This window comes from Callorhinus ursinus, unplaced genomic scaffold (assembly GCF_003265705.2).
Source record: "Callorhinus ursinus isolate GAN/ISIS: 27379988/994484 unplaced genomic scaffold, GSC_fseal_2.0 scaffold124, whole genome shotgun sequence".
Classification (NCBI taxonomy): Eukaryota; Metazoa; Chordata; class Mammalia; order Carnivora; family Otariidae; genus Callorhinus; species Callorhinus ursinus.
In genome coordinates this window covers 434,548-453,220 of record NW_027397186.1, presented here as the reverse complement: position 1 = coordinate 453,220, position 18,673 = coordinate 434,548, and the positions used below count along the sequence as shown (strand labels likewise).

The following is an 18,673-nucleotide window of genomic DNA, read 5'->3' as shown; positions in this document are numbered from 1 at the left end:
TCTCGCCCACTCCCCCTGCTTGTGTTCCCTCTCTCGCTGTGTCTCTCTCTCTGTCAAATAAATAAATAAAATCTTTTAAAAAGGGGGGGCGCCTGGGTGGCTCAGTCATTAAGCGTCTGCCTTTGGCTCAGGTCATGATGATCGAGTCCCATATCGGGGCTCCCTGTTCCGGGGGAAGCCTGCTTCTCCCTCTCCCACTCCCCCTGCTTGTGTTCCCTCTCTCGTTGTGTCTCTCTGCCAAATAAATAAATAAAATCTTTTTTAAAAAAATAAATAAAAGCTGCACTTTTAGGGTGCCTGGGTGGTTCAGTTGGTTAAGCATCTGACTTCAGCTCAGGTCATGATCTCAGGATCCTGGGATCCACACCCCCCCCATTGGTCTCCCTGCTCAGCGGGAAGTCTGCTTGTCCCTCTGCCCCTCTGCCTGCTCATGCCCTCTCCCTCCCCCCTCAAATAAATAAAATCTTTAAAAATCATTTAAAGCTGCAATTTCATAACCCCTTATATAAGACCGAGAAAAATTCAGTTGTCCACATCACAATATTGGGAGGGAGAGGGGACCAAGGAGAATTGCCATAAATCCTATGCTTATTATGAATATGTTGGTGAGCAAAAACAGACACTGATTCTGCTCTCATAGTGGAAACAAGACCTTAATGAAATAATCACACATGCATACAAACCGACAAAATATTGTGAATGAAAGGAACATTATTAATATAGTAAAAGAAGTGGCAGAGTCTGGGGATCAAAGAAGACTTCCTTGTGGGGGGAAAGGGAGTGAAAATTTGAGGTGAGATGAAGAAAAGCAAGTATTAACTAGGAAAGGAAGGGAGCTGAAAATAAGAATGTTCAAATTCTCCACCTTTCTCATAACCACCATGATAACCCATATACCTCAATCCTAGGATAAATCCTGGGAAAATCACTGTTAACTTTTCAATTGACTCTCCAGGTTTTGCTGTTGTTTTATATATATCATCAACAACCACTATATATATATATATATATATGTATATATATACACACACACACACACATATATATATATACACATATATAAGTAGGTACATTGTATGTGAGTGTATATACACATATAGCTTTTAAAAATAATTTTGGGTCATAGAATGCAACTATTTGTTCAACTAATATATCATGTATGTTATTTTATCAGATACAATAATATTCTGCAGTATGGATTTACCAAAATTTTACCAATCTATCACTGATTGATATTTAGCCTCTTCCCAATCTTGGTCTATTACAAAAATGCTAAAGTGGAAGCCTTAATACACATATTTTTTGACAATTGTGGCATTATTTTCTTATGATAAATTCCTGGAAGTGAAACCACTGGGTCAAAGTAGATGCTGCCAACTTCACCTCTTAAATTTTGATGTGTATATATTCCATGTTCTGCTCCAAAATTTTTCAATTTGTTTAATTATAAGTGAGATTAAGCATCTTCTCATAGGTTTGTTAACCATTTGTGTATTTCTTTCTATGAATTGCCTTTCCCCATTTTCCATTAAGCTTTTCATCTTTTTCTTATTAATACATAAGAACTTTCTGTATATCAAGGAAATGAGCTCTTTGACTATCATAAGTGTCATAAACATATTCCCAGTTTATAATTTTTTGGACTTCTGCAATATGGAATTTTTAAATCTTTATGATACAAAATTTATCAATTATTTATTTACATTTTTGGGGTTGTGTGCCCTGGTTAGGAAGACCTGTATTTTCTTCTAACGTTTTTGTACATTTTTTAATGTACATTTTTTAGTATTTAAATTTTTGGCTCATATGGAATTTTTTTGGTGGCATTGCCTTTGTTACCAGTAAGGCACCAGTAATTTTCCTCACCATTGTTTTTGAACCATTTGTATAAATGTCAACATGGTGAATAAAGCAAGTAACCTCCTAATGTCATTGTAAATACATTTTCTCCCCCTTTATTGAACACATGGAATAATTTTTTTTCCAAATAGTTAGGAAATTGTCCAGTGCCAATTATCAAATAATCTTTCTCTAGCTCACTGATTTAAAACGTCACCTTTATGAAAAAAAGAAGACAGAGAGAGAAAGGCAAACCATAAAACAGACTCTTAACTATAGAGAACAAACAAAGTTAATAGAAGGAGGTGGGCAGGGGATGGGCTAAATGGGTGATGGGTATTAAGGAAGCATTTGCTGTGATGAGCACTGGGTGTTATATGTAAGGGATGAATCACTAAATTCTACTCCTGAAACTAATACTGCACTATATGTTAACTAGCTAGAATTCAAATAAAAACTTGAAACAAAAAATAAATAAGTAAATAAAATGTCACCTTTATCGTAAGCTGAATATCCACGTATATTTGGATATATTTCTTGATTCTTTATTATGTTGCTTGAATCTGTTATTTTTTTTCTTTTTACATACCAAACTGTTTTAATTATAGTATCTTTATAATATGTTTTAATATCTGGGAGGATAAAGCCTCTTTAATCACTCTTTTTCATAATTTACCTGCCTATTCACGTGTGTTTATTTAGACATGAAATGTATTATCTTGTTATATTCCCTTAAAATCCTGTCTATTCCAATTTAGGTTACACTTAATTTATAAGCTAACTGAGGGATAACAGGCATCTTTATAAGAATATCTTACCACTTCACACAGGTCAGAGACAAAGGGAACCCTTGTGCACTGTGGGTGGGAATGTAAATTGGTACAGCCACCAGGGAAAACAGTATGGAGGATCCTCAAAAAATTAAAAATAAAAATACTATACGATCCAGTAATTCCACTTCTGGGTATTTGTCTGAAGAAAATGAAATCACTATGTCAAAGAGATATCTGCACCCACATGTGCATTGCAGCATTATTCACAATAGCCAAGACATAAAAACAACCAAAATGTTCATCAATGGATGACTGAATTAAAATAAACATATTATATTTATATATTATATATGAATATAAATGTGTTGTTGTTCATTCATAAAAAGAAGGAAATCCTGCCATTTGCAATAACATGGATAAACTTGGAGGGTATTATGCTAAGTGAAATAAGTCAGACAAAGAAAGACAAGTGCTGTATGATTATCACTTACATGTGGAATCTAAAAGAGCCAAACTCATAGAAACTTGGGAGTAGATTGGTGGTTGCCAGAGGCTGGGGAAAAAGAGAAATGAGGCGATGTTGGTACAAACTTCCAGTTATAAGATGAATAAGTTCTGGGGATCTAAATGAACAGCATGGTGACTATAGTTAACAGTACACTGTACTGTACACGTGGCAGTTGCTAAGAGAGTAGATCTTAAATGTTCTCACCACAACAACTACAACAAATAAGGTGGTAATTATATGGTATGATGATGTGTTAACTAACCATATTGTGACAATCATTTTGCAATATGTGTGTATCAAATCATCACACTGTACACCTTAAACTTACATAACATTATATGTCAATTATATCTCAATAAAACTGAGGAAGAAAGAATATCTTTCTATATAAGAACCTATTTCTTCTAGTCTTCATTCTTTTTCCTCAACGGCATTTCTAAATTAAAAAAATAATAATAACTCGTAGAGCATTGCCTGGCACACTATAGATTATTAATAAATACTTGTTGAATTAATGAGTATGTCTTGCAGATTTTTTGTTAAGGGTATTCTTAAGTAGCTTACTTTTCTCCGTGGCTATTGTAAGTTGAATCGTTTCTTTATCTTACATTTTCTGTTTATTGTTTTTATATATGAAAGTGGTTGGTTTTTGCAGTTGATTTTATAGCCAGCCTCTTTATGGAATTCCTAAAGTTTCAAATAGTTTTTAGTTGATTCTCTTAGATTTGTTTCATTTGCAGTAATGATCATCTTGTCTCCTCCTTTCCAATATGAATATCACATTCCCTTCTCAGATAATTGCATTAAGTAGTACTTCCAGAACAGTGTTAAATAATTGTGAAAAAACTGGCATCCTTGTCTTTTTCCTGATTTTTATGAGAATGCTTCTGGTGTTTGGGACTTCTTGGTCAGAACTAAGGTCATGGAAGAGGGACCTTCTGCAGGAGCTGAAGTCTTGGCCCATCACCGCCAGTATACTTATTGGCACTCACTGCCAATAAAACACAGCCCAAATCAGTGAGGAAACAGGAAAGAAAATAAATTGTCTTCTCTGTTCTTCCAAAGTTCTGTAAGTGTATTCCATTGGCCAAATCCAAAGAGACTCCAACTAGGAAAGGTGCTTAGGGAATACAGTCCATAGGAGTCAGCCTCCCAGGGCATAGAACAGGACCAAGGGGCAGGAAATTGATCAGGAGGTGAGGTAAAATAAAGTTTAGCCAACATGGTTCACCCCTTTAGCCACTCAGCATCCATTCTTGCCCTTTACTCAAATAAAGAAACTCATCTCCAACAGGGAAGAAGGGACAAAAAGACCCATCAGCCTCTGTACTGTCATTGAGTGATGTCAATTCATGCTCTCCACCTGAAACCTAATTCAGAACAACCATCTCCAGTATTTTTCATATATAACAGAAAGGAAGGAAAAAAATTATCAACAAAGATACGCCTAGCTGCCACAGCTCCCCTCTGTAGCTGGTCATGAGGCGAAAGTCAATAATCCATTTCATATGCCCCTTAGCTTTTCATAGTTCTTTCCCTGATATAGTGACCCTAACCTTCAATCCTATCTTTATTGGATTTTTGCATTTTCCCATTGACCAGGACTATTGGGCAAATGAGCACTAAGAGGTGCCCTAATGGGCTCCAAGCAAACTTCTCCTGTTCTCATTGTATAGCAGCAACTCTACTCCCCCTTGGTAATGGGATTCAATCACTCCAGCCAGTACAGTAACCCCTTTCTCTGCCTGTCAGTTCAATTGCATAAGGAGACCAAAATGGCCAAGCTGCAGTTTCAGCTTTCAATTTAATGGAACCATGGCCTTATTCCCTGTGGGAAACATTCATCCCTTGGAAGATGGAACCTCCAAACCTGCCGAGCCCAAGGTTGTGGGGACAAAAATATATTTATTTTCCTACTGGGTTAATTGGTGTGATAGTGAGAGGGGCCACTCCCTCCTCCATCCCTTCATTCCCAGACTCGTGTATCCTCACTATGAAGGAAATACCACCATATACTGGTCACTGGTTTTAAAGCAGCCATGTATTCTTGTAGTATTGCACTCTCAGCATGGAACATCTGATCCTATAACTGAGCTTTCAGTAATTCATTTACTTTTCTATCAGGCAAGCTGCTTCTGCATGATGGAGTAAGTAATACAGATTAGTGAATCTTTGGATATGACTCCATTATTGTACTTCATCTACCATTAAATGAGTTCCTTGGTCAGAGACAATACTATTACCTAGGATAACCCAATGATGATTAAGGCATTCTGGAAGTCAATGGATGGTGGCACTGAAGAATCATGAGCAAAGAAGATAAATGTGTGTCCAGAATATTTATTTCCATAAGGAAAAATGTTCTCACCATGATGAGTGGTGTCCCATATAATAATCCTACCACCATGGGGCTGACTGGTATCCCCAGGAAATACTGTCTTATTGTATTGAATGGTTCTTCATAATCTTATTTTGTTGTCAGTTTGGGCACTCAGCAGTGTTAGCACAAGATCAACCTTGGTGAGTGGAAGTCCATGTTATTCAGCCCATGCATAGCCTCCATAACATTGATGCTAATCTAATACAGATAGCACAAAGAATAGGGACCATTATCACTATTCTATTTACTACAGTGCTATATTGAATTTGATAATATTTTCTTTTGGACTTTTGCATTTATATTTATAATTTAGTGTGACTTCTGGTTTACTGTTTTAGTTCTAGTCCTCTTTGTTTTGGTGTAAGTCTTATGAAACCTTATAGAATTAATGGGGTAGATTTCCACCTTTCCCTATGCTCTAGAACACTTTAAATTATTTTTAAATATTTGTGGATCCTTGATGATGTTGTGGTAGGAAGAAGAATGTCTCCTCAAAGATGTCTACATATTGGAATCTGTGACTAAGTTACCTTATATGGAAAAAGGGACTTTGCAGATGTGATTAAATTAAGGATATTGAGATAGGAAGATTATGCTAGATTGGCTGGGTGGGCCCAATGTAATCACAGGGTCCTTTTTAAAAATTTTTTTACAAGGGTCCGTATAAGGGGGGCAGAAGTGTCATATAAGATGTGATGACAGAATCACACATCAGAGTGATGTGGGGCGATGGGCAAAGGAATTCAAGCAGCCTCTAGAAGGTGGAAAAAGCAAGGAAATGGATTCTCCACTAGAGCATCCAGAAGGAACATAGCTCTGTCAACCCATTTTAGACTTCTGACCTCCAGAACTGTAAGATAATGTGTCTTGTTTTAAGCCATTGAATTTTCAATAACTTGTTACAGCAGCAGTAAGGAACTAATACGATGTCATTACTGTTTTCAAAAAACAGAAGTTTTTTATATTTACCCAGATATTAACCATTTCTACTGCTTCTCCTTCATTCCTGAATTCCAGATTTCCCCCTGGTATCATTTCCCTTTAGGCTGGAGACCTTCATTTAGCATCTTTTTTTTTTTACAACACGTCTGTTGGCAACAAATTCTCTTGGTTTTCCTTCATCTGAGAACATCCTTATTACATCTCTGTTCTTGAAGTATAACTATGGTTTGGCAATTCTTTCCTTTAAACATTTTAAAGATGTTGTTATTCCACTATTTTCTGAGCTTCGTTGTTTGGGATAAGAAAACCACGGTCTTTCAAATTGTTGTTCCCCTATAAGTAATGTGTTATTTTCCTCTAGCTACTTTCAAGGTTTTTTCTTTACTTTTGGTTTTTAGCAGTTAGATAAGATGTGTCTAGGCATGCTTTTCTTTGAGTTCATCCTGCTTGGGATTTATTGACCTTCTTGAATATGTAAATTTATGATGTTCAAAATATCTGGGAAATGTTTAACAATTATATCCTCAAATAATTTTTCTATTCTAGGAGGGGCAAGCCCAAAAGACCAGGAACTGCTATCCCTTCCCAGCACCATCTCACAGAGCAGGAGTTTTACTCAGGTAAAAGCAGGTGCCTGCTTTCAGCTCTGGTGCAGTGGTTCAAGGGTTCTCCCCAAGAAGAAAGGCAGGACACAAAGATGAGGAATGCTGCAGCTCTGCCTGAAGGGACTGAAATAATTTGGAAAAGGTAGTAGAAAATTCCATGCATTTTGACAGGCACTGTCAAAAAAACAATGGAGATCTTGGTGGAGAGGCTAGTACCACTAATATAAGAAAAATGTCAGAACAGTCACAAGTTTCCTAGAAAGAACCAGGGAAAGAGACAAACAATAAAAGCCCTCTTGAGATCACATAAAATTGTGGGGATCAGGAAGACTGTGTGTATATGCTAGGCTGCATCCTCTTAGGAAAATTAGAGAAAGACATGGAACAAGCTTGAAAGGATTCCCCAAGCCACACAGAGACCCATAAACATAGGGCAAAAGCCTCACTGGCACAAAGAGCTTAAACACAACCTCTGACCAAGCACTGACTAAATCATAAGCTACTCTGACCCAGGGACAAATCCTAGAAAGCCGAGATTAAAAATAAAGTCACAGTCATCCTTGGCAGTCTGAAAGAATGTGCGAATGTCCAAGGCTATATCCTTTCAGGAACAATCAGAGAAGAAACCTCCAAGCTACTAGTCCCTGGCTGAATGGGAGAGAGGCAAAATATGTAAACTCACTGAAATGTGAGAGCAGCTACACACCTATCTAATGATAAAGGGTAAATATCTAACTGACTGAGGGAACTTAAGCACAACCTTTGACCAATAAATGACATGCTAACCCACAGGCAAAACCCAAGTAGCCAGGCTAAAAGATAAAAACAAGGGAAAAAGATCTGAGCTGGGACATCAGAGATGCACACTTTGAGTGTGTGGGGGGAATAAACTTCCCAGAATTAGTCCCACCAAGTCAACAAACAAATAAACAAATGACCACTGAGAGAAGCATCAGTATCCCGGGTTGCTGTATTACCTAAATGTCCAGCTCTCAACAAAGGATTAAAATACGTACCACAACTTATAGGAAACATGAAAGACAGTATAAATGTATTTTGTTGTAACTCTATTTTTTTCTATTTGATTTAAAAGACTTTATAAAGCAACATCTATGTTGATGTACACACAGTGTATAAAGGTGTAATTTGTATGATAATAACAATGCAAAGGAGTGGGTAGGGGATAGAGCTATTAGGAGCAAAGATTTGAAATTAAATTGGTATTGATCTGAACTCGATTTTTATAAGTTAAGTTGTTCATTGTAATTCCCAGGACAACTACCAAGAGAATATATTTTAAAATATAGTAAAAGAAATGACAAGGGAATGAAAATGGTACACTAGAAAATGTCTACTTGACATAAAAGAAGGCAATGGTGGAGGGATAGGGGAACAAAAAGGACATAAGTCATATAGAAAACAAATAACAAAGCGAAATAAGTCAATCAGAAAAAGACAATTACCATATGATCTCACTCATATGCGAAATTTAAGAAACAAAATAGAGGATCATAGGGAGAGGGAGGGAAAAATAAAACAAGACGAAACCAGAGAGGAAGACAAACCATAAGAAACTCTTAATCATAGGAAACAAACTGAGGGCTGCTAGAGGGGAGGGGGGTGGGGGGATGGGGTAACTGGGTGACGGACATTAAGGAGGGCAGGTGATGTAATGAGCACTGGGTGTTATGTAAGACTGATGAATCACTGAATTCTACCTCTGAAACTAATATTACACTATATGTTAATTCATTGAATTTAAATTAATTGACTAAAAATAAAATGTTAATGTGAAAGAAAACAAATAACAAAATGGCAGATATAAATTCTACCTTATCAGTGATTGCATTAAATATAAATGTATTAAACCCTCCTATTTATTTATTTAGATTTTACTTTTTTAATTTTATTTATTTATTTGACAGAGAGAGACACAGTGAGAGAGGGGACACAAGCAGGGCGAGTGGGAGAGGGAGAAGCAGGTTTCCCGCGGAGCAGGGAGCCCGAGGCGGTCTCGATCCCAGGACCCTGGGAGCATGACCTGAGCCAAAGGCAGACGCTTGACGACTGAGCCACACAGGCGCCCTTAGATTTTATTTTTAAGTAATCTCTACACCCAATGTGGGGCTCGAACTTACAACCCCAAGATCAAGAGTCACATGCTCCACTGACTGAGTCAGCCAAGCACCCCTTAAACACTCCATTTTAAAAGCAGAGATTGCAGAATGGATTTTTAAAATAAGATCTATGCTGCCTATAAAAGACATTCAGAATCAAAGACACAAGTAGGTTGACAATCAAAAGATAAAAAAAAGTTGTACCATGCAACAGTAACCAAAAGGGACCTGGAATGGTTATATTTATATGAGAAAAATTAGGCCTTAGGACACACATTGTTATTAGAGACTAAGAAGGGCCATTTATAATGATGAAAATGTCAATCTATAAAGAAGATATAACAATTATAAATCTATATGGACCTAATGACAAAGCCCCAAAATACATGAAGCAAAAACAGAATTGAAGGGAAATAAAATACATATAAGGAATAAAAATAATATATAATATATGCTAATTTATAAGTACTACTGAGTGTTGAATCATTTAATTATCACAGCAATCCTATAAAATAGATATTGTTGGGGCGCCTGGGTGGCTCAGTCGGTTGGGCGTCTGCCTTTGGCTCAGATCATGATCCCAGGGTCCTGGAATTGAGTCCGTGTTGGGTTCCCTGCTCAGCGGGAAGTCTGTTTCTCCCTCTACCCCTCCTCCGCTCGTTCTCTCTCTCTCTCTCTCTCTCTCTCTCTGGCAAAAATAAATAAATAAAAAATCTTTTAATAAATAAATAAAATAGATATTGTTATTTTCATTCTAAATATAGGGAAAGCGAGGCAGAGAGAGATTAAGAGATTTGCCTAAGATTGTACAGCTATTAAGTGACAAAACCAGGATTTGAAGTGAAGTTGTCCAGGGGCTTCTGTGCTCTTAATTACCCCTTCTTATGGTTCAGCTTTGAGTAATATTTACATAGACATAATATAAACACTTAATATTGATTCAATAAAATACAGAGAAGTAACAACAATATATTAGGAGAATGTAGGAGAAGTGTGGTTATATATGGAGTGGGAGGTATAAGATAACTGAATCCTTCCATTGTAGGAAGTCATAACTGATGTATAAAAATTAAAAATTAAGAAATAAAAGTATAAATAGGTTATTTAGAAATATGGAGGTGATTCCAGAAGAAACAGTTAAAAGATTTCAAAGCGATTGTCTCTGAGTAACAGAAATCTGGCCTGGGAAAGGATGAAGCAAACTTCTAGTGGATTTTTCTTGTTGCTGCTCTAGGCTTTACAGTACTCTGTAACTACAAAAATTACATTTTAAAAAACAAGGTTCTGGAACTAAACATAGAATAGGACTCCAATTCTATGTAAATAATGTACAGAAAACTTGAGGACTATTATGGACGACGGAATGTGTGTGTCTCCCCAAAATTCATACGTTGAAGTGTTTACCCCCAGTATAGGCTGTGTATGGAGATGGGGACTCTAAAGAAGTAACTAAGGTTAAATGAGGTCATAAGAGGGGTCCCTGTGGGACGCCTGCGTGGCTCAGTCGGTTTGGCATCTGCCTTCTGCTCAGGTCATGATCCCAGGGTCCTGGGACTGAGCCCCATGTCGGGCTCCCTGCTCAGCGGGGAGCCTCTCCTCCCTCCCCCTCTGCTGCTCCCCCTGCTTGTGCTCTCTCTCTCTCTCTCTGTCAGACAAATAAGTAAAATTAAAAAAAAAAAGAGTGGGTCCCTGATCTGATAGGATTAGTGTCCTTATAAGAAGAAATACCAGAGTGTTCACTCTCTCTCTAGGTGCACACACCAAGGAAAGGCCATGTGAGGTCATAGCAAGAAGGTGGCTATCTACAAGCCAGGAAGAGAGCTGTCACAGAAACCAAATTTACCAGCACCTCATCTTGGAATTCTCAGCCTCCAGGACTGTTAGAAAGTAAGTTTCTGTTGTTTAAACCACCCAGTCTGTGGTATTTTGTTTTAGCAGCCCAAGTGGACTAATACAAGGACATTATGCTAAATGAAATGAGCCAGTCACAAAAGGACAAACATTGTATGATTCCACTACATGAGGTAATCAAATGCATAGAGTAGTTAAATTCATAGAGACAGAAAGTAGAATGGTGGTTGCCAGGGGCTGAAGGAGGGGATCGTGGGGAGTTAGTGTTTAATGGGTACAGAATTTCAGTTTGGAAAGATGGAAAGAATACTGGAAATGGATGGTGGTGATGGTTACACAACAATGTGAATATGCTTAATGTCAATGGACCGTACACTTAAAAATGGTGAAGGTAGCAAATGTTTTGTGTACTTTGCCACAATTTTTTAAAAGGGAAGAAAAAAGAATGTATAGAGATACGTGTTGTAATATTGATGGGAGGCCATATCTTCCACTTCAGTTCTGCACTCCTTTCTGCCAAAGTCCCACATGTATTGAGCCTTTTCAGCATTCTGTCCTCAGTTTTTCAATCTGTATCCCTTGCTGGGGCTACCTGACTCACTCTCTGGCTTCAGTTATCATCTAAAATACATATTTCTAGTCAGACCTTTATTCTGAGCTCTAGATCCACACTTTTCAAATAAACACTGAACATCTCCTCTTGAAAGTCCCATAAGGGGGCGCCTGAGTGGCTCAGTCGGTTAAGTGTCTGCCTTTGGCTCAGGTCATGATCCCAGAATCCTGGGACCGAGCCCCGCATGGGACTTCCTGCTCAGCGGGGCGTCTACTTCTCCCTCTCCCTCTGCCTGCTCCTCTGCCTACTTGTGCTCTCTATCTTTCTGTCAAAAAAAAAAAAAAAATTCAAAAAAAAAAAAAAGATTCTCTCAAAAAAAAAAGTTCCATAGGCACCTCAAATTCAGATAGTTTAAACCAGATTCATTCCCTTTCCCTCTCAAATCTGCTCCTTTTGAGGAGTTTGAAAAATAAACTGTGCTCTCTCTCTTTCTCTCTGTCAGTTAAATAAGTAAAATCTTAAAAAAAAAAAAAAAAAGAAAAAGAAAAGGGGAAGAGAAATGTTAATACTCTTGCTGCCTCATCCTCTATTCCAGATTGCACTCTCTCCCCTATAGTACACTGCCTTAAGGGTCAATCGGTTTATGTGTTTTCTAGAAATGGGCTTTTTTCCCAAGAAGAACAGCATTTTCATTTTCAAAAAGTGATGTTAAACTCTTCCTCATATGTGCATGACCCGGCAAGGCCACTATACCCAAAACCTTAAACCAACCCCTGAGCCCTGAGTCTGCTACAACCTTAGAGTAAGAATCGGGACCTGAATGTCATCCACTGCTGTCCTAGACTCAGCCCTACCCTTAGATCTGGACATGAGGGACCCCCTCTAAATCCTATGTTTTGAAGGGTCCTGCATATCACACACACACACACACACACACACATTAAATAACACATGGGTGCCTGTGTCACACAGGATCTGGTGCTCATTGTTGGCACAGTGTAACTTATAACCCTAAACATCTGCACTTTGACTAGTACTGTTCAGGCTCCAGGAACGTGCTTCTCCACATCTGTCTCCCTTTATCTTCTAAATAAAAGGCAACTGTGTCCAAATGCCATGACCATTTGTGGATTGTGCCACTGCTGACCCAAAAGACAGACCCGATTTCAGAAGGCAGGGAAGATTCAAGCAGTGGGAGCTAACTTTTCAAAGCCTTCTCAGATACATGAATGCAATAGGTTTCTGTTGAACAAACTATCATTCCCCAATAGTGCCCATTTTCTTGCCTATTTTCCAGTCTGCAGCTCCAGAGGTAATAAAAAATTAGTGCAGTATTTGCAAAAGTTGCACAGAGAAGCTAACGGACATTTCACAATATTAAACAACTCATATTACTCTTGATTTTAGGGTGGATGGATTAGATAGATAGATAGATAGATAGATAGATAGATAGATAGATATAACATGCATAAAGCATTGTCACAGATTGGCTGTTCCAGGAAGCAGATTCTGAGACAAAGATTAGAGTATAGAAGGTTTATTGGGAAGTACTCCTGGGATCAACACTTATGGAAGGAAAGGGAAGAAAGCAGCAGGAATGAAAAAAGGAGAAATCAAATTTTAGCCCATTATCAGTGGAATGCCTCAGCATACTTTGGAGTGAATTATGAAGACAAAATGAAACTCCAAAACTATCTCAGTTAAGGGCAAGAGGGCCAGGCCTTTATACACAGCATCAATAAATCATTGGATGTGGGCCACCCTGAGAATGGGATGTGATCTGAAACAAGATAACTCTCAGCTAATGCAATCCCAGAAGAGGGCTGGTAGCCAAGGACTTTCTGATGGCAGCATTCCTAACAACTGAAGTAATAAGGCCTCGATTGCTAAAGGGAGCTCTGGGCAAGGTATTGCAGTGCCCACCACAGTCCACCCTTTGTGCCTCCTGGATCCGCTTCACTAAGTTCTGGGATCAGCTCTTCTAGGAGTCTGATGGGCCTCTCTTCCTAGGAGAAACTTAGGACAAACTACCACCCTCAATACTTCAGCTGGTCTCAAAGCAGCAAATAACCACTTCCCCTCCCACTAACAATTATAGACCCCCATCAGTCTTAAGGTTTTGGTGGTTTGCCTGGTGGTATGACCCAGACCCTCATTCCTGGTCACCATGGCTTTCTCAGGCTGGAGTTGCTATACTTGCTGATACCCACACACCAAGCCCACCAATCTAAGAACAATGCTTGGGCTTTTCCTTCCTAGTCAGCTTGTCAGGAGATCTGCCAGAGTGCCTGGGTGGCTCAGTCGGTTAAGCGTCTGCCTTCGGCTCAGGTCATGATCCTGGAGCCCCACATTGGGCTCCCTGCTCAGCGGGGAGTCTGCTTCTCCCTCTGCCCCTCACCCCACTTGTGTGCTCGCTCTCTCGCTCTCTCAAATGAATAAATAAAATCTTAAAAAAAAGAGATCTCCCAGGGGGCCACGCATGCATGGTGAATGAATGATGCTAGTGCATCAGTGGAGGATCTGTTATCATGAAGGATCCACTCTTGCTGATTGTGTAGGTGCTTGTGTTCTCCAGTCCTGCTTGTGCTTGATCCTGTGTGTAAAACTTCCTTCTGGTTGCTGGGCCTGCCCGCCCTTATACCCTAGAGGATCTGACAGCATTCAGTTCATGATGGGCAGTTCTAGCTGCATGGTCACTTGATGTCCTATGGCCAGGCATTCCGTCTCTTTCAGGATGCAGTAGCATGTGAGGAGCTGTTTTTAAAAGATATATAATTCTCCACCGTATATGGCATGGTTTGCTCCAGAACCTAAATTCTGGACTAAGTTCTCACTTTCCCACTGGGGCTTATCAAAAACTCCATGTGGCATCTTTTGCCAACACAGATATCTCTGATGCCATAGGGTCTGTCTATTGTATGGCTCAAGTGGCAGGACTACTTGAAACCACAGCCTGGACCTGCTATGGGACCTTCTCTTGCTCTAGGTTCCACTCAAAGCTGGCAGGGATTTTTTTAAAGATTTTATTTATTTATTTGACAGAGAGAGACACAGCAAGAGAGGGAACACAAGCGGGGGGGGGGGGGGGGGGGGGGGAAGCAGGCTTCCCGCTGAGCAGGGAGCCCGATGTGGGGCTCGATTCCAGGGCCCTGGGATCATGACCTGAGCCGAAGGCAGACGCCTAACGACGGAGCCACCCAGGTGCCTCCACAAAGCTGGCAGTTTTTTGTGTCACCCAGTATATGGGTAGAAACAGTAACTCCAGGTGTGAAATGTGCTGTTTCCAGAACCCAAAGAAGCCTACCAGGCATTGAGTCTCCCACTTTGTGGGGAAGGTGAAAAGTGCAATAATTTGTCCTTTAATTTGGTGGGGATCTCCTGGCATACCCCCCTGATCATTCAAACTCTAAACCCTGCACTTAATGTGGCCAGCCCATGGATCTTATAGGGTTTACCTCCCATCATGGCGAATACATGTGTCTCACCAAGGCCTCCAACCCACTAACCACTTCTTACTCATTTTGGTCCAATTAGCATGATGTCATCAACATAGTGGACTAGTATTATATTCAGATGGTCCAGCTATCTCCAGACTATAATATAACAGAGGACAGGAGAGCTGTAGACCTTTGAGGAAAAACTATAAATGCATACTGTTGAACATGAACACTTTCTGACATTTTATTCTGATAGGGATATGAAACTACATTTTCCAAAGCAATAGCTAATTATTAGGTATCTAAGGTCATGTTATTCTGCTTTAGCAAAGATATTACATCTAACATGGTGGCTGCACTTGTATCACTACTTGGTTGAGTTTGCAAGGGTCTGTCATCTACCAGGCTCTGCCCACATTTTGCAGGGGCCCAAGCTGGTGTATTAAATGTAGATATGATAGGGGCCACAATCCCAGCAATCTTTAGGTCTTCAAAGGTGGCGCTAAGTTCTGCCATCCTCCCCGAGATGCTATATGTTTTCATTTACTATCTTGGCTGAGGAAGGCGAGGGCAATCTCAGAAACTTCTGCTTTTCACCTACAAATATTTAGCTCTGACTCCACAAGTCAAGAAACCAATATAGGGTTTGTACCAACTACCGAAACGTCTATTCCAGTTCTACATTCAGAGACCAAGAATATAGCCATTAGGTAGGCTTGTGGACCCAGTGGAACCACTCTGAACCCAACACAGGCCAGGAGTCCATTTAATACCAGGCTCCCATCTGCCCTTACTCTAAGAAGGGGGACATGATGACATTTTAGGTCTCTGGGTCTATCAACTCATAACCAGTGTCTATTGGGCCTCAAAATGTTTGGGTATTCCTCTTTCCCCTGCATACACTTGCATGCATAAATAGAAGGACTAGACAAATCATTACTACACGTATGTTATAGGGTTCTTCTTCCTGGGCACCCCAGCCTCTCCTTCAGCCCCTCCTTCAAACAGTGCACCCTGGTTCAAAAACTGGCTTAGGATCAGAAGCTGAGCAAGGAATTGTGACTTTTTACTGAGGCACTGTCCTTCAGACTCCTGACCATCTTTGATTTCTTTTGGTTGTTCACATTGAGTACAGATTGTTGGCTGCTTATTTTCCCCAGGGCACTGTGTTATATTGACCACATAATCTACTAACTACCTCTTAACCATCTATTCACCAGGAGCATTGTGTTCTATTAACCCTCCCCACAGGTCTCTGCAGATCAGGCCCCCTGCCTCTCACTCTGACCCTGCAGTGCATTATGATATTTGCATCCAACCGACTTCTGATGGTTATGTGCCGTCATCCCGCCTCTATTGTTTTAGGACATCACCGTTCTATCAGTGATCCTTCATCGTCTAACATCCTCTCCTACTCTGAGCCCTGGCCTGCAAAGGCAAGCCACCACTGAACTTCTTAGCAATGCTGCCATTCCTCTCACCAGTGCATTCCTTGCAGCTTTAGCAAATAGTGTGCCTTTTGGGTCCTCCTGCAGAACCTAGTCCTCCAGAGCGTTTTCTGGACATACATATTTATTCTATCATTCCCACTTCCCTGAGCCTTTAATCCTTTCTCCCCAGTCTGCTATGACAACTTTGGCATTTATACTTTACTTAATTCTTTTTTTTTTTTCCTCCCGCACTCTGAGAAGCCATTCTAGTATTGAGTTCACTTGATCTCCCGGGGTCCTTCCCAGGGGGAGGGGTTAAATACTGTATTTTGGGAGAGAACTCTCAAAACAATTAATTTTCCCTTATTCAATTTTATATTCCAGCTCCCCTGATCAAGGCCCTCAGAATTCAGTCCCGTGCTTCCCCCCTCAGCACCTGCTAGTACATGCTGGCTAGGTCCTATAGCTTCTTCTTGGGGTAGTCCCTTTCCTTCCTGCTTAGGCCCAGCACATCCCCAGTGAAGCTATGCTGTGACTTAACTTTATATATAGGCCCAGTGGCCAAGATGGGAAGTGGGGCAGATTCTGAGGGAAATGCATATTGTCTTACAGGAGAAAGGGTTCTGCAGGATCAAGCAAGATGAAGCACTAGCCCTTAATAGGAAGGAGTGGGACCCTTCTGAATGTTCAAGGTGTCCAGGAAAATCTGAAGATACAAGATTTTTAGGGATGTTAATCCAGAAGCCCCCATCCCATGTGCCAGGGTCCCACGCCTTCCTAACCAGGGCTCTGATCTTGGCATAGCAGACTTGTCTTGGTTGGGATTTTAACTTCCTTTGAAGCTTGCGTTCAGTAAGTCCTGGGCCTGGTCCTCAGATTTCTCTACCCTCTACCTGGAAAAGAGGAGGGCCTCTTTTATATGCTATGAATGAAACCCTCTGGCTTTCACATACAGCACTTAATTGTTGAATAATTTAAGTTGGCTTCTCATTATTTTTTTTCTAGAAGTCAATCAAGCATAGAAATAGCTACCCAATTTTCTGGCCTTCCTTATATTTAATATTTCCCACCTATTTCTCAAAATTCTGCTACATAGAACCGGTTAATGCTTTCCCTTCCAGCAGTGCCGTCCCAGTTTGCTATCAGTGAAAGCTCTAACACTTCCTCTGTCACCTGTCCCAGGTGCTTATCTACTCCACCTACCATCAGTGATGGGGTCCTCATTGCCAGCTGGGCAGCAGGTGATTCATCTCCAAAATTTCATCACAGTGTATGTTTTCCTGAACTACTCCTCATACCAACTGTTGTAGGTTGGCTTCCTGGAGAGCAGACTCAGAGTTCAGCATGAAGGGCTTTTACTAGGGAATGCTCTTGAGATCAAAATCTGTGGAAGGGAAGAGAAGGAAGCAGGATTGGACAGAGGGAGAAGTTAAGTTGTCCCTTTTGGGGCAAGAAGGGCCATGTCAATCAGCCATCAGATGGAAGTACCCCCAGGAAGAGGGTATAACCTTGGAGGAGGTGACTTTCCTGTTAAAGCAGTTCCTGAAAAGGGATGACAGCTGAGGGCTGTCTGTTGGCAGCACTCCTAGCAAGTAAATAATAACCTCTTTATTCCTGAAGGAGGATTAGGGCAGCAGATTGCAGAAACTATCACAAGTACGACATCATTTTTTTCCACTAGAAATTTAGTGGCCATTGAATAATAGAATTGACAACAGTTATACTTTTAAAACGGTGAGTAAGATTTAAATTTTCAAACATTTACACGTACATTTACAGCTTTATTTAAATATTTATTTATTAAAATTTTAATTTATACCTTCCAAATATCTAGACATCAATATGTGAGCCTCCATTTATACTTTTGCTCTGGTTCCCTGAAATGCTACTGACCGGTCTGCTTAGCCCAAGCCCATCCATTTCCTCTTGGTAAATTATGTAAAAATTCTTGTTGTGTATTATATAAAAATCAGAAAATACAGATGAGTAAAAAACAGGTAAAATTACCCATTAACCTAACACCCATAGGACACTATTAACCTCAAAGTACACGCCAAAGCTTATACATGAGATAATTTAAATATACACTTTTTCTTTATAAAAAGTATAGCGTGTGCTCTTACAGCTTCTTTTCCCCATTTAAGATTATATGCTGAATTTTTTCCAAGTAAATGAGTGTAGATGCCCACCACCATTTTCAATTGCTGCAAGATGTTTTTTCATTGTGTAGACACACCC

At 39.9% G+C, this 18,673-nt stretch overlaps 1 protein-coding gene across 9 annotated transcripts in view; it reads right to left on the bottom strand.

Annotated features, from left to right (window-relative positions):
- Positions 1-18,673, bottom strand: part of LOC112825159 (armadillo repeat-containing X-linked protein 1) — a 39,629-nt gene that overhangs the window by 8,117 nt on the left and 12,839 nt on the right. For 2 of the 9 annotated variants that reach the window (XM_073889984.1, XM_073889985.1), the window contains exon 6: positions 17,639-17,819. The exons of 6 other annotated variants lie outside the window; for them this stretch is intronic. The gene's annotated coding sequence lies outside the window, so the exon portion shown is untranslated. Of the gene's footprint in view, positions 1-3,103; positions 3,166-17,638; positions 17,820-18,673 lie in introns of all 9 variants that reach the window. One more of the 9 variants, XM_073889987.1, reaches the window with a different exon arrangement.